The following is a 14,855-nucleotide window of genomic DNA, read 5'->3' as shown; positions in this document are numbered from 1 at the left end:
GCAAAATAAAATCCCTTTGTCAGGAGCCAGGCCCTCGGCTCAGCAGCTGTGTGACTTTTACTATGAAGCCCTGAGCTGTCTTCACAAAGTGAGGTTTGTTTTCTCTCTCCCCGCGGGCATCAGACCACTTAGAAGTTAAGTGTTCAAAACAATTGCTTGACCAGTTTGCCTAACCCAGGAGTTGCCAAATCCGTGCTTCTTGGACAATTTACAAAATACTTTCTCTGTAGCTGTCCTTGAAGCATGAGTGGGACTAATGACTTTAACTACCAGCTCGCTCACTTCAAAGTGATTTACAAGTCAGGAAGGCATTGTGGGCTTCCCCAAACACTTAGTCGGTATAGGAAGCAAGCAATTCCAAAGGCCAGACTTCTGGGCTGGTCCCAGTCATCCTGCAGACAGGGGCTGGTTCCCAATAACAATTTCCATTTCTGCCTCCTTGTTGGTGCTGAATCATTAAGGCTCCATTTTCTCTACAGAATAAAAGGTTTCCTTGGTAATGAAAGAGCATTATAATCACCTGGCACCCAAGAAATGGCGTGGGCTTTGCAGACAAATGACCAGGTGCTCCGTGTTGGCAGAAAACCACAAAGCGGTCAGAAACAGCCTGGCAGGTGTGTGGTAGTGACAGGGGCGATGAACACCTAGCCCTCAGTTTCCCTGCTTGTTAACAGGGTTGGAAGAATGCACCCGCCTCCCAGGGTAATTCAGGAATGAGCTGAAACAGCACACAGGAGACCCTGCCAGCAGCATCCCACCTCTCTTCCCCCTGCAACCCTGCTGTCATCTTTGCAGAAGGACACCTTCTTAGAAATGTCAGAAAACCCTAAGTCATAAAGGAAAGAAATTACCAACTTTATCACATAAAAATATGAAAAATATACCCATAGACAAATCTTAATAGACACTGGATCAAGGTTTAATTGTGTGCACCATGAAATGGAAGAGAAATGCTCGCCACACGTTTGCCGGATGAGGGCATTGTTCCCTCTGACAAAGAGGAGAATACTGTTAAAAAAATGCACTCAATGCCCCTGAAGCAAAACAAAGGATTGTCACAATAAAAGAGTAAGAATGAGGATGAAAGAAGAAAGGAAGAATAATGGCAAAAAATAGAAAAGACTCAAACAGACAGCTTTTAGAAAATTTAAAATAGATGGCAAACAAATGAAAAATGTGTAGTTTATTTCCAAATAACTGAAATATAAATTAAAACATCAGTTAGATTTTTTTCACTTATCAAATGAGGAAAAAACTGGTGGTACTCTGCAAAAGTGTTTTCCATCCTGCAGTGCTTGTAAGTAGTGTTGATGGGCGAATTAATTGGAGAAACTTCTTCAGGGAAATTTGGTAATTCTCAAGATTCAAAAATTAAGTGAACTTTCAGATGCTTTCCTAAAAGCATGACAGGACGAATAGGTATGTATTGCAGCATTATTTGTAAATAGCAATAAGCTAGATCCCCCTCAATAGTGGGTTAGTTACATGAATGATGGTAATCTACACAATGGTGTATCAGTTTCCTAATGCTGTGTAACAAATCAGCCCAAAATTTAGCAGCTTAAGCAATGCACAGAATGTGCAATTATTATGTGCCAACATAAAGTAAGGAGGTCAGTGGTCTAATCTGAGTACAATGTCCTTGAACTTGTTCCTCCAGTCCCTGTGTTTCCTATAAAATAGACGCCAGATCTTAGGGCTTAACTGTGTTCAGCAGCACTGTTTCATAAGTGACACATGATGGCTTCTTACGCTACAGCTTGTGGGTCTGGGATTGATCAGTCTCTCTTTAAATGCGCCTGTCACTCCCCTCCTTAAAACCCTGTAAGGGCTCCCATCACACTTGGCTGGAATCCCAGCCCCTCCCTGCACTCTGCCTGTGGGCTGACTCTTTGCTACACCGAGCTGCTGTCCCTTGCACTTGCCAAGCTTTCCCCAGCGGGGACCTGTGCACTTACGGCTGGGGACACTCTCCCTAAGGCGACACTCACGGCTGGCAACTCCGCACTCCATCCCAAACCACTCTCCACCCCGTAACACGTTTTGTTTTCTGTTGGCATTCATCAGCATTCTGGAAGATGAAACCATTTTGTCATGGAGAAGGGCAGCACCTGGGAGCCTGGGGCACTGCCCGAGCCCAGGCTTAGCAATCTGAAGTTGGACTGAACAAAACCCCGGGTGATACTCGAAGTGCTGGTCCATTCCTGGTGCTTGGCCTCCCCCCACCAGCTGGACCCGCGGGCCCCACTGTTACTCTCCTGCCTACCCGGCAGCAGCTTTTCCCGCCTTTGAACTGCTTGCCTGAAGGCTTATCTCCCAGGCTGGGCTTCTTCCCCCTGCATCTTGTTGTTTACTTCCCTTGGGATTTTGTTTTATAAATACTGAGGTAGAAATATAAACTGCTTCCCCGGAAGACCTGTGTGTCCTGGTGCACCCACCCGCCCTGTCAGGTAAAAGGCCAAAGACCAAGACCAGACCAGGCCACAACAAGCCTTTACTAGGGGAATAGATCTGCAGGGCTGTCTCTGAACAAAGGAGAGACAAAAGCAATATGGCCGGGGCAGGGAGAGTCTTTTATAGAGACTGGGGTGGGGTTTGTAGGGGCTGAGGTGGGGTTGAGTGAGGTAGTGACTAGGGAATGGAGGAGCCGGTGATGTCACTAGGTGGTAGGAGGTGCATGAGTATTAGGTTACTTTCTAGGCGGGAACAGGGGCATCCTGGGAAGAAGGGTTTATTCTTTGGTGGGAGCAACCATCTTGGCATGATGTCACACAGGGGAGGGGGTAAGGCACCATAGGAAGAGGGCAGCTACGATCCATAATAGCTGCTGAGGTGGTGGGAGACCTATTACGCCCATATGCCTGCAGGTATCTACGGACCTGTCTGCAGCAAACAGTTCTAAATATTTTTTCAATGCTGTGCTGATTCAGCTCTGGCAAACAGATTGAGGCCATGTTTGTTCTTAGAGCATGAAGTGTTGGTAATTCTTTTTCTTTTTTTGTTTTTTGAGATGGGGTCTTACTATGTAGCCCAGGCTGGCCTGGAACTCAAGGTCATCCTCCTGCCTCAGCCTCCTGAGTGCTGGGATTACAGTCGTGCACCACCACACCCACACACCCAGGTGTATTTCTTTCTTTTTTTTTTTCTTTTGGTACTGGGATCAAACTCGGGTCCTTGTGCTTGTGCAGCAGGCAGCAAAACCACTGAGCTAAATCCCCGGCCCGCAGCTGTGTTTCTTAAACATGGGTTGAAGTCACCTATGACCCACGTGGAGGTGGTAGAGTTGGGGTCAGAGACCCTGCTGTATGGTCTCATCCTGGCTGTTAACTGTCCAGAGCCCTGCACACCGAAGTTGCTTGGGAAGGGCTGGGGGCAGAGCTACAGCCTCCAAGAGGTGACCGGGCAGACACAAAAGGGTTCCCCAAGGCTCAGGGTGGGAATGACCGGATGTACTGAGAGCGACAGGAGCCTTCACGCCAGAGGCAGCAGCAAGATGCAGAAATTCAGGGCCTCGGCACTGTCCCGCACCCTGAAAGCTGGCTCCCCCAGGATCTTGGGCAGCTGCTGTTCTGGAGCAGGCTTTAGTCTCATCAGGACCCACTGCAGGCCTCCCCAGGCCCCTGCAGAGCTCGGCCTCTGGGACCAGTTTCTCCCACCAAGGAGCCAAGAGGGAGTGAAGTCCTGAGTGGCTTCAGGGCACACAGAAGCCGACACCACTGTGTTGGTCTTGTAGATTAATGATTAACTTGTTATAGTCACAAAAGAACTACCAGGGGTTGAGGGGGCCCTGCTACATCCATTTATAAGTCTCAAAAATAGGAGCCATCATTTTTAAAGGCATTTGAATGTTTGATTTTATCTGCAAACTTTAGTTCCAGTGTCAGCGAACACTTCAAGGTGAGTCTATAAATGGTAGTTATCCAATTTCTTTTTCAGTAGCTTTGTGTTATTGACAAATCTTCCTACCTAGCTAATTTTGATAAATCTATTAAATTAAGCTGATAACTACACTGACCCTTACAGTATCTCAAATGTTTTAACGTGTAGAAGCTTAATTAGGTTTCAAATCAAAATCCTAAATCAAGATTGATTATTACTTGATTACATACATATTTTAGTGGGTATTATAGGCTCACCTGTTCAATCTAATAAGCCAAATTCTTGTCAATATAAGCATATAAAATATATATTTTAGTATAAAATAGTTAATATATCGTTATGGATTTGGGCATTATTGTAAACGGCACACAAGAAACCATCCCAACACAGGCTTAATGTGAGCAATGGGAGCTGATTATTTCTGCCTGGAGGCAGGCAGGATAAGATGGTGAATGATATCACAATTCCTGAGAAGTTGTGTTTTCACAGGGTTTGGGGATGGGCCTGTAATCCTACAGAATCTGGAGTTACTCCAGATTGGGGTCAAAGTTCCCCAATAAATTATGGATATGTCTCTGGAGTTTATGATGAATGGTGTAAGGGGCAAGACTGTGCAGATGTCTAGGAGAACAGGGCTCCGGGGAGCAGAAACAGCATAGGCAAAGGCCCTGGGTAAGACTGTGCCTGGTATTTTGAAGGCACAGCAAAGGGCTTGAGTTGTATGCAGGAGGGAAGGATGCTGCGGGATAAAAGCAGAGCACCACCGGCAGTTTACATGCTGCTTTATGATCCCGACTTCCCTCTGAATGAACTAGGAGAGTACTTGACTTGACTTTGGCTTTGAAAAGCTAAATAAAAACATTTTACAGATCCTAACTTTAGTGGGACTGGGGATTTAGCTCAGTGGTTTCGTCGCCTGCTGCGCAAGCGCAAGGACCTGAGTTCAATCTCCGGTACAAAAAAAAAAAAAATCCTACCTTTAGCTCATCCAGTCCTTCCAGTCCTTCCAGTGCATTTGCCATCACTTAATTCTCTTTCTCCTTGAAATATCCATATGGTTTCTTATTTACTGAATTGACCTCTGATACATTCTTCCAAAGAGTTGGCACCAACTTACATTCCCACTGGCAAAATTGAAGTCCTTCCTCACCCTCTAAGCAACATGGTGTATTATTAAAGATCTTTTGCTTCCTACCAAAAAAGAAAAAAAAGCTTTCCGTGGCTTCTGATTGGAGAACAGAATGTAGTAAGTAGGGCTGGGAGAGAAGTAGAAAAACCACATATGGAGTCCAGAAAACATGGCGCCTATGGTCCCAGAGGAAACTGAGCAAAGGGAATAGACCTATAGATATATTTTCATACCAGCACCAACACAACTGACCAAGGGCCTCAGGAAGAATGGTGTGACTTGAAGTATGAAGCAGCTGCTTTCTGAAGCAGAGCAGACAGGCCACGCAGCAGACAGGGGCAGGGGGAGACGTGGGGTTTCCTGTGGGGTTTCCTGTGGGCTTTGTCGGGGTGGGAGTCATCCAGGGAGATGTCAGAGAGGAGTTGGACCTGCGAACCTGGAGTCGGGTGGAGGCTGGAGCAACTCCCACTGTGGACCAGCCCCTCATCCGAGGCAGCTACACACTTGCCCTTCGCTGCCTCTGCTGTTATGTCTCTGACTCATGGCAGTGATGGAAGCATTCTTGTTTGTAAGGGTTTAAATATGAGGGTCCCACAAGTTCTCCCACCCAATGCAGGAGAGTCCCAGGCAGAGTTTGGGAGCTGGTTAGAGTAGGGACTCTGGCCTCGCCTCGGCCAGTCCACTGCTGTGTTCAGAGCTGCATGGCTCCTGGGCACAGGTGAGTTGCAGACAGGTGTCTCTGTGCCCAGCTGGCACTCACTCTCTGCAAATGTACATGTACAGGTCTTGGGTTGGTTTAAAGTGTGTGGCCTCGGAGGCCTTGTTATACCACATGAGAGTAACAAGAGAAGTCTTAGCTGGGCCTTAGCAACCTAGGCCCTGCATTTCGTCTGAGTGGTAGCTTCAAAATGTGTTGTACCATGCCTATGTGTTGTTGACGAAAATAAGAACAACCCGTAATTGACTGTAATCAGATTTGATGCAAAGCTGCCGACCAGTACCCCAGAAACACCTTCCGTGAGCAAGCCAGGTAGTCAGGAGCGGGTGGGTGTCTGTACTTGCTGCTGGTCAGAGCGGGTTACCTTTGCTTTGTGGTCCTAGTGCAGCCTTTGCAAGCACCAGGCGTGTCACAGAGACCTGAGGGACACTCAGAAAAGCCACCTCCAAGCGAGGAGTCCAGGGTATGCGGCTTCTTATCTGAGCCCCTGACTTCTGTTGCCAAGGTGCAAGTTTATGCTGGACGATCTTTGAGGTCACTTCTGGCTCTAAAATGTTTAAACCGTGAGGCTAAATATGTAGTGCTAATCACATGTGCTGGGATGTGCGTTCTTTATGGCCATGCATAGTTTATGCTTATGAGACAGATGAATGGGGTTAATCAGAAAGATACTAAGTCCCAGAAGGCACTGCATTGTGAATTTAATTATAGAGCCTGCTAATGGTATCACTCCTGGACCGGAAACTTGTCCACTTTCTCAGTGCACGAAGGGAGGGACAGTTGCTCTCCCGTCTGCCTCAGGTCTGGCCCGTCCAGCTCATCTTCTAACTACAGGAACAAGGTCGGCCACAGGAGAGCCCCAGAGCGCTGTGGCACTCATCTTCTGTCTTTGGTTAGTTAACAGCTCCACAACAGACAAGAAATACACATTTTAAAATGTGGCTCAGCTGCTTCTCGGCCTGCTGGAAAGATCATGCAGCATCCGTTCTCATCCGTTTAAAATGTGGCTCCGATGGCGTCCACCGCTGTGGGTCAGACACAGGGCGGGCCATAGTGGTGAGCGTAGCACAACAGAGGAGACCCGAGGGGCGGATGGCTGTGCACCAGAGTGGGGCTTGGCAGTGGTGCTGGGCATGCGCAGGACCTACTTGTCCCTCTGGCAGGGTGTCTGTGCACTGTGTTCACTGCTCCCCGGGACAGGGCGGCCCCGGTTGGCCCAATCAGTTAAATGCTTTCTGCTCTTCCAAGGAAGCAGCTTGTCCGAATTCTGAAAAAGTTCTTCATTGCTGCCTTGAAAACAGCTTCGCGTGAGGTTGAGGGCGGAGAGCCTGAACACTGCAAGGCTGGAGGACAGAGGGCGACCGGCACCGCCGAAAACTGGGGAGAAAGCCCCCCAGTGGCTCTGCAGGTACAGCTGCCCCGGGCAAGGGCGCTGATGCGAAAGCTGGGCCGATGTTAGAGTCAGATCAGGGTTTGAAGTAAAATCGGCCAGCAGCGGGAATGGGCTGCGGACAAAGCAGAGGTAAGGGGGGCCGGAAGTGGTGCTAGCTACTGCTCACAGAGCACAGGAGCAGGCTGTCTGCGGCTCGCTCCCCGAGCTAAGGGGGGACAGTGGGGCAGACAGCCTCAGTACCCAGCGCGGGGCAGAGCAGAGGCTCACTCCCAGGGCCCCACTCCAAACCAGTACTCTCCACAGGGACAGTGGTGTTCTGGTTGTCACAGCTTGGGCTGGGGTTTCCCGGGTGTCTGGCGCGTGGAGACCAGAGGCACTGCGGAACGGCTTTCGCGTCTCAGGTGGTTCCACAGCAAAGGGCGACCAGCCCGGGGTCCAGAGCTGTCGGGGTCCACTGCACTGGACCCAGCACTCAGAGGGAGACTGGGAGAGGCTTTCTGGTCACACCCAGCTGAGGTCCTAAAGACATCCAAGAAGCCAGGGCAATGAAGCTAGGGACAGGACCTCAGAGGGTCCCACAGTGCTCGCTCCATAGGTGGCCACCCCTGGCAGTAGACACACCTCCCTATGTCATCATTACCAGCCTATCTGTGCTCAGCCTCCTCCAGACCAGAAGGAAGCTGCTTACAAACAGCCAGCTTCTGCGGATAACAGTGGGACAAAGAGCACAGGGCATGAGGGCGGAGACAGGGCGGATCGCAAAATGGGTCCAGAAAGGACCCGGATTGCATACCCAGCCCCCCAAGAGCAGTACTGGGAGAGCGACTGTCGGGGACACTGTGGTCACCAGGATGCAAACCCTGGAGGTTTGCATCACCACGGAGGACAAACCAAGAAGGCCACAGTCCCTTCTGTCTGTCAGGTGGTTAATAATAGTCCCAGGTGTCATTCATGCTGTGAAAGAACAAACAGAAAAGGAGTCCAGAGAGAAAGATGTGCAGAAGTATGAAGTGCGATCACAAAATATGGTGAAGTTTAGATAAAAATGTAGACACTTATTACAGTAAGAGACACATTGCCCTGAATCCCCTGCAGAATAGCCCCCACTTTGAACACACTTACTCTCTTGGCCTTGCCACTTCCTGAAGCAGCTCTGGAGTCCTCTTTCACCAGTGTCTTTACCAGGTGCGACCAAAAATCCAGTAAATGATGCTGCCAAGCATCATCCAGCAGGAAGTCAGGCTCATAAAAACATCATGCTTTGTCCTCATCCACCTTACTGGATCTGCTGCTGAGATATTACTGGGTTTTGGGGTCCTAGTGTCTCCTGGAGGTGGTTTCTAGGTTTTCTTTCTCCTGAGCAAATATTGGTCAAGACAAGTACAAATGGTAGCAAAGTTTTATTAAAGGTAGGAAAAGACACAGGCTCTGCAGAGTGAGTTTGGGCCAAGTAAAAGTAGGAAAAGAAGTGCACTGTACAGCGTGAGGGCAGCCACCATGCAAGAGGGAACACAGTGGAAAGACTCGGTGTGGACGGTCCTTTTTGCATCACCCACTCCTCAGGCTGACAACAAGTCCAGGTCATCCTATAGGAAACCTGCCCAGGTTCTCATGAGAAGTCCACATGCAGGGGTTTGGGGACTGCTCTGTGCATGTGTCCTGGGATTTTGTAAGCAACAGGGGATGCCTACTTCATCTCTTGTCTCAGAGGGTCTTCTGACTCTCCCCCAAATTCAAAGTGACCATGAAAGGTGAATGTTTTGAATTGGTTAAGAAATCAAGGCAGCCAAGATAGTGCCACTAAAGACATTCATGAAAGATGACTTCCAGAACTGCTCCAGAAAGTGGCAAGGATGATGATGTGATGGGAGATTAGGGTGTGGCGAGGCTGGCTGGGAGTTCATGTCAATGTCTTGTACTGCAACAAATTGCTTAAAAAATAAGCATTCGCTGTATGTGTGTGTGTATATATGTGTGTGTGTGTATATATGTGTGTGTGTGTATATATGTGTGTGTGTGTGTGCACGTGCGTGCATTTAATCACATCATGTGTGTGGGAGGGGAAGCTGGAGAGGTGATGCTTGGGCTGAGGCCCAAAGGACGAGAGATGCTGTGAGCACAAGGAGGCAAGAGTGTCCAGTCAAGGACGAGGCTGCTGAGCACCCCGGGTGGGTGGCAGCCCTGGCCTTTGAGGACTCCTGGAGGCAGGAGGGGGAACTGAGCCTGGGTCAAGCTCATGGGACACAGACTGCGGGCTTGGATCCCAGTGCGACCAGGGACTATGGAAGGCTAGTGTGGGGAGAGCCAAGAATTGTGCCCTCAGGCATCCACTGTCCTCTTCATCCTCATAGTCAAACACGTGGCAGCCTGGAATGAGGGTCCCTTTCCCGCCTTGTGGTGTGTGCCTGTGACTGGCCCATCACTCAGAGGCCAATGCTGAGAAGATCTGGGAGGAGGGAGCCCCAGAGACAGGGCCGTAGCGCAGGACCTGGGAGGATGAGCCCCACCCTCCCTGCAGGTGCCACGGGCTCAGCTCCTGTCTTCTCAGGTTTGGGTGTCATTTTTCCAACCTAAGAAGAGGCTCCCAACAGAAATCTAGACAAACAGTTTCTGTCAAACATAATGTGTGTGTGGAACAAGCAGGGCCCGGTGAGAAGGTGAGAGGGCTTCTGAGGGACCCTGCCCGTGAGGGAGGGAGTTCGAGGAGGTTCTGGCACAGGCAGCTCTACAGACGAGACAGGTGGCCGGGGAAAAGCCAGCCACAGAGGGAGCCTCAGGGAAGGGCACAATGACCGCAGCAAGATTGGCAGGCTCCTCTCACCCAGAAATGAGGTAAGCAAGTGACAGACAAACAGCACCACCCAGTCTCTCTCCATACCTCTGCAAAGAGTGCCTTTGTGTGTTTGTTCTGCTCACCATAGAAAAGTTGCAATGAACAGTGCTTGCGAGTCTGCTTGCTACCCAGCCCGAGTCCCTGAGGCCCACTCCTAAGCCAACTCCTGACACCACCCCATGGCTGACCTCAGCTTGGCTGAGATGGAGCCATTTCTGTGTATGAAAACCCCTGGACAAAGAGAGTCTTGGCAGCCAATTCGGGTGCCTTCCTGGGTCCAGTCCCTGGGTTTTCTGCTTTCACTTTGCATATGCTGCTGTCTGCTGTCGCTCTACAATAATACTTTTGCTCAGGCTTCTTTTGATTCTCTGCCTCGTAATTGCTTCTGGGTTGAGAGAAGAACCCACCAGGTGGATGGCAGCAGCCCATGCCCCTCCTGCCATTGCAGGACTATAGATCGGATGGCTGGAACCCCTCCCATCCCCTGGCCTTTGAAGTGGTCACCATGCCAGAAACCATGACGGCAGTGTCACCAGCTACCCTGGCTGGATTCCTGATGCTGGCAACATCCAGTCCTGGGTGGCCTGGGGTGGATGCTGCTGGGACACAAGGGGAAGTTAGGGTTTGTTTTCTGTCCCAACTTCTTTCTTACCTGTTTATGTTTGCAATACATAATAAGTACCTGCATCTTGGGAACTGGTACAGATACACCTGGCATCTTGATCCTTTTTGCCTCCACTTCCTGGGACAACTTCTATTCTCAGGAGGGAGGACAGTTCTGTTTATCAGGAAGAAACTCCCGCAGGTGGCTGCCTCTCCAGGAAGGGCAGGTGTGGGGCAGGGGTTGAGGGAGGCTGCCCCCTGGTGGAGGAGGAGGAAAGACTCACCCAGGGCTGCAGCTTCTTCCCCTGCCCCTCCATCTGCCCTCCACCTTATTCCTAGGAGGGGGAGCTCTACGTACAGGGCGCCTGGACACCTGTGTCCCTACCACAGCCCGTGCCACCTCATAGTCCCCTTCTAATAGTAGCTCACAAGGTAAACGTTACCGGGTTCTGGGCTGTTATCTTCTCCTTCTGGAGTTAGATTCCAGGTTCTTCTCACCTCAAAGGCTTGCATGAAACGAACAAAAAAAAAAAAAAAAAAAAAAAAAAGGCAGTTTATTTTAAAAACTAAAAGTGAGGAGGGAGGGACAAACTGGCTAAAAGAAGAAAAAGCTAGATAAAAGTTCCCTGGCAGACACAGGGTGGGCTACAGTGAGGAAAGCCACAGCAGCCAAGGGAGACTCCTCCTGGAGTCTGTGTTCTTTTTACGCCATCCAAATCTCAAGGAAGCCCGGGAGAATCTACATCCGGGTCCCAGCCTCAGGCTGAGGTCAGGCCCAGGCCACCCTGCTGAAAACCTGCTGGAGCTCTCTGGAGAAGTCCGAGTGGAGGGCGTGGGAACTGATCGCGTGTGTCAGGATCTTGTAATTAGCAGGTGATGCCCACTTCCCCCACCAGCTTCGCCATTCCCGGATCTCCTGCCTCAGCCAGGCTCAGCAGTGTGCTGAGCCCAGCACCCCGGGTCCTGCTTGGTGAATCTGCTTTCCCTGCCACAAGGGAAAGGTCCCCTCAGAGAAGGGAGGGAGCTGAGTGAGCCAGTGGAGGCTGAGGCAGGAGCACTGCAAGTTCAAGTCCAGGCTGGGCAACTTAGCGAGACCCTGGCCCCAGATAAATACAAAAGGGCTGGGGATGCGGCTCAGCGGCACGCATGAAGCCCTGGGTTCAACCCCTGGTAACACACGCACACGCACACACGCAGGACCTAGACAAGGAGCGTTTCCAAACATAACCTTGGCAGAGTCCTTCAGTCACCAAATCCCCAATTTACAGATGGAGAAACTGATCTCCCAAGAGGGACAGAGCGTCCCATGGCACCCAGCAAATTGATGGGACTCTGTAAAACGTGAAAACTGGAAAATCCACACAGCCCTGCCCCTCATCAGAGGGGGGAACTGAGGCCTAGGGATGGAGAGGGGGACAGAGGCATGGGAAGAGCACAGCAGACCTGGCCTCGTGCCACACAAGCCCTTGGGTGCAAGTCCCACCATGCTGTCTTGGCATCTGTGACACTTCCACTGTGGCTGACGCCTGGGGTCAAGTGCTGCTGGGGGCCTCAGTTCAGGGCCAGCCCTGCCACTGCCTGTCTCTCGGCCCAGCTCTGGCCCTGTCTCCTGTGCCCAGATCCTGCAGCGGCTCCGGCTCCACCTTTGGCGGGGACCTGGAAGGCAGGGCTTGCCCTCTCCTGGTCTCTTCTGGAGTCCAGTGTGAATGCAGCCACGCCCAGGCCACCAGCCTCTGGGTCCCTTCAGGGGCCACTGGACTGGGTGGGGACCCTACTGCCCGCCGCTTGGTACCTGGAGCGTCCAGGCACGGAGGGTGCAGGATCTGCGGGCAGGGCTTCCTTCCTGCCATCCACAGGGAGCCTGTGGCTTTACTGGACAGGCAGAGGGGTCCTGGGGGCCTGGCAGCCCGCCTGAGGGGGCGCCCCATTAAACGGCCCATTGGAGGCACAAGAGAGGCCGGCTCTCTGAGTTTATGTTGGTCCAGTGCCACCCTTTTCCTGCCTGTGGGATGGGGGTCTGTGTTTTCTTCTTGTACTGGGCTCTCAAATGTAGCTGTTCTGACTTGGGCTTCGGTGACCCCTTCTCTAGCTCACCGGGGTGCTGGCCTTACAAGGTCAGTCCACGGCATTCTGGCCCTCCTTAAGCCTTCCCGTTTTTTCTCTTTTGAAGTCTTACAATAACAACCAGGGTGTGACTGTTATTAGACCCACTTTAAAGGTGATGAGGGAGGGCCAGGTGGGCTAAGTTAGCTCACCCCAGCCCCTGGGCCTGGCTGTGCCACAGTGGGGTGGGCACGGTGCTCAGGAGCCCGCTCGGTGCTCCCCTGCCTCCCAGGCAGCCTTCCCTGCCCCTGAAGGGGAGAGACCACCTGGCTGGCCCAATGCGTTACCAGGCGACCATTCCAAGACGCGGCCTTTCCTCCTCGCTGTCATCTGCCCTATTCAAAACCTGCCGGGCGGGCACAGCTCCTGGGAGCATCCCAGAAGGCACTGCATGGAGCAGGCGACACCCCAGGCTCTGGCCTCACCCTGAGGTCTGAACCTTGCCTGCCAGGGCTCTCAGCGGCCAGTGGAGATGGGATTTGCCAGGGCCGGAGTCTGCCCTGCCTGGATGGGCAGGGGAGGAGGAGAAGTGGCCCTGTGCCCTGGCTCCAGCCTTTTCCCTGGGCCAGGAGCCAGCTGCTCCCCGGTGTCCCAACCCCCCGGGTACCGAGTTCAGGTACCCACCCGGCTCTCAGAGTGGCTGGACGAGCACCATCTGCCTCCTGCCCACAGGGCCAGGGAGAGACAGAGAGGGCTCGGAGCCCTACTGGGCGCTGCACCCCTGTGCTGGACTTGGGGAAAAGCATCATCAAGGAGGCCTCATTCCACTCTCACAGGGGGCCCAGAGGCGGAGAGGTGCAGGCCTGCCTGACTCACTGTGCTGTTACCAAAAGAACTTCAGGTTCACCCAGGGCAGCTCCCTCATCCCTGACATCAGGAGGGGAAAGTGAGGATGGGCACCCTCCATGTCCACACCCGTCACTCCCCTCCATGGCCGCCTTGTGTGTGTGCGTGTGCATGTGCACGCACGCTCATGCTGGGGGTGGGAGCTAAGGCCTTGAGGCCACTCTGCCCTCACGCTGGCCCTGAGCCACACCGCCAGCCCCTTATAACTACTCCACCTCCAAACCTTCCTCTTCTTCTGAAACCTGCTAGGCCAGGCCTGCGTCTGTGTCAACGTGCAGAAAGTACTGACGTTTAATCGTACAGACCCTGTAATGTAGTTAAAATCACTCCCAGCTCTCAGAAGCAAGAGGATTGCGAACAAATATTTCATCTCATTAGGGTTCAGTTTCCTCCTCCGAAAAATGGGGGTGATAATAGCACTTACCTCATAGGGCTGTTCTGAAGATTAAATGAGATGATTTATGTCAAGTTTTAAAAACAGCCTTGGATATTATGATTGTGTCAAACTTTTGCCATGAGTGCCTTCAAAATGTCAACCAGAGAAAGCATAGGGCTGATATCATATCCCTTGACTGATTGATTGATTGATTGATTTGTTAACTCAAAGGATTAGAACTATGTCAGCAAAATAGTGGATGCTCAACAGGAGTTTGCTCAGGTAGTGAAATTTTGAAAATTCTAGAATCGGACTTGAGGTAGACTTGGTAAATTTCACCGAGATGGTGTCCTCACTTAGCCAGGACTGGACTTGAGCAGACTGGTCACCCAGCCTGTCTTCTTTCCACCACCTTCCCCAGGTCCCCAGTAGTTGTTCAGTAGCCCCTGAATCTAGGCTGTATTTCCCAGCTTCCCTTGCAGCTACGTGTGGCCATTTGCCACAGCTCTGGCCAAGCATGTGGGGGAAACGATGTGTATTTCTTCCAGGCCTGACCATCACAACTTCATTGAGTCTTCTTTTTCCCATTTCCTAATTACAACAAGGAGGATACCTGCTGGGGAAGGAGGAGATACACACACACACACAATATGCAAATGTTATACCATGTTATACAAGGCTATAGAACCAATGTCCCACTGGATACTGATACAGTCTTCTTGGTGCTGAACACTGAGGACAGGTGGTGTGGGGGTGGGCTGGCTCAGTCCCACCACTGCTACTTCCTGTCTGTGCTGTTCTTCCAAAGGCTTCAAGCAAGCTGTTTAAAAACATCTTCAAAGTGGAGCCAACTATTATTGCTTGATCCTTCTCTTGGAAGAGATTCTGGGAGAATTGGAGCTGCAAAGTAGGGCAAGGGCTCTTTGATTTCAGCTCCATTTGATATTTTGCCTTGGCTAAGAATTTAGAGTCAAA

Source organism: Heterocephalus glaber, unplaced genomic scaffold (assembly GCF_053883595.1).
Source record: "Heterocephalus glaber isolate CG9 unplaced genomic scaffold, H.glaber_assembly_v1.0 deba00001472, whole genome shotgun sequence".
Lineage (NCBI taxonomy): Eukaryota > Metazoa > Chordata > Mammalia > Rodentia > Bathyergidae > Heterocephalus > Heterocephalus glaber.
The sequence above is the reverse complement of the archived record's forward strand: the minus strand, read 5'-3'. Positions refer to the sequence as shown.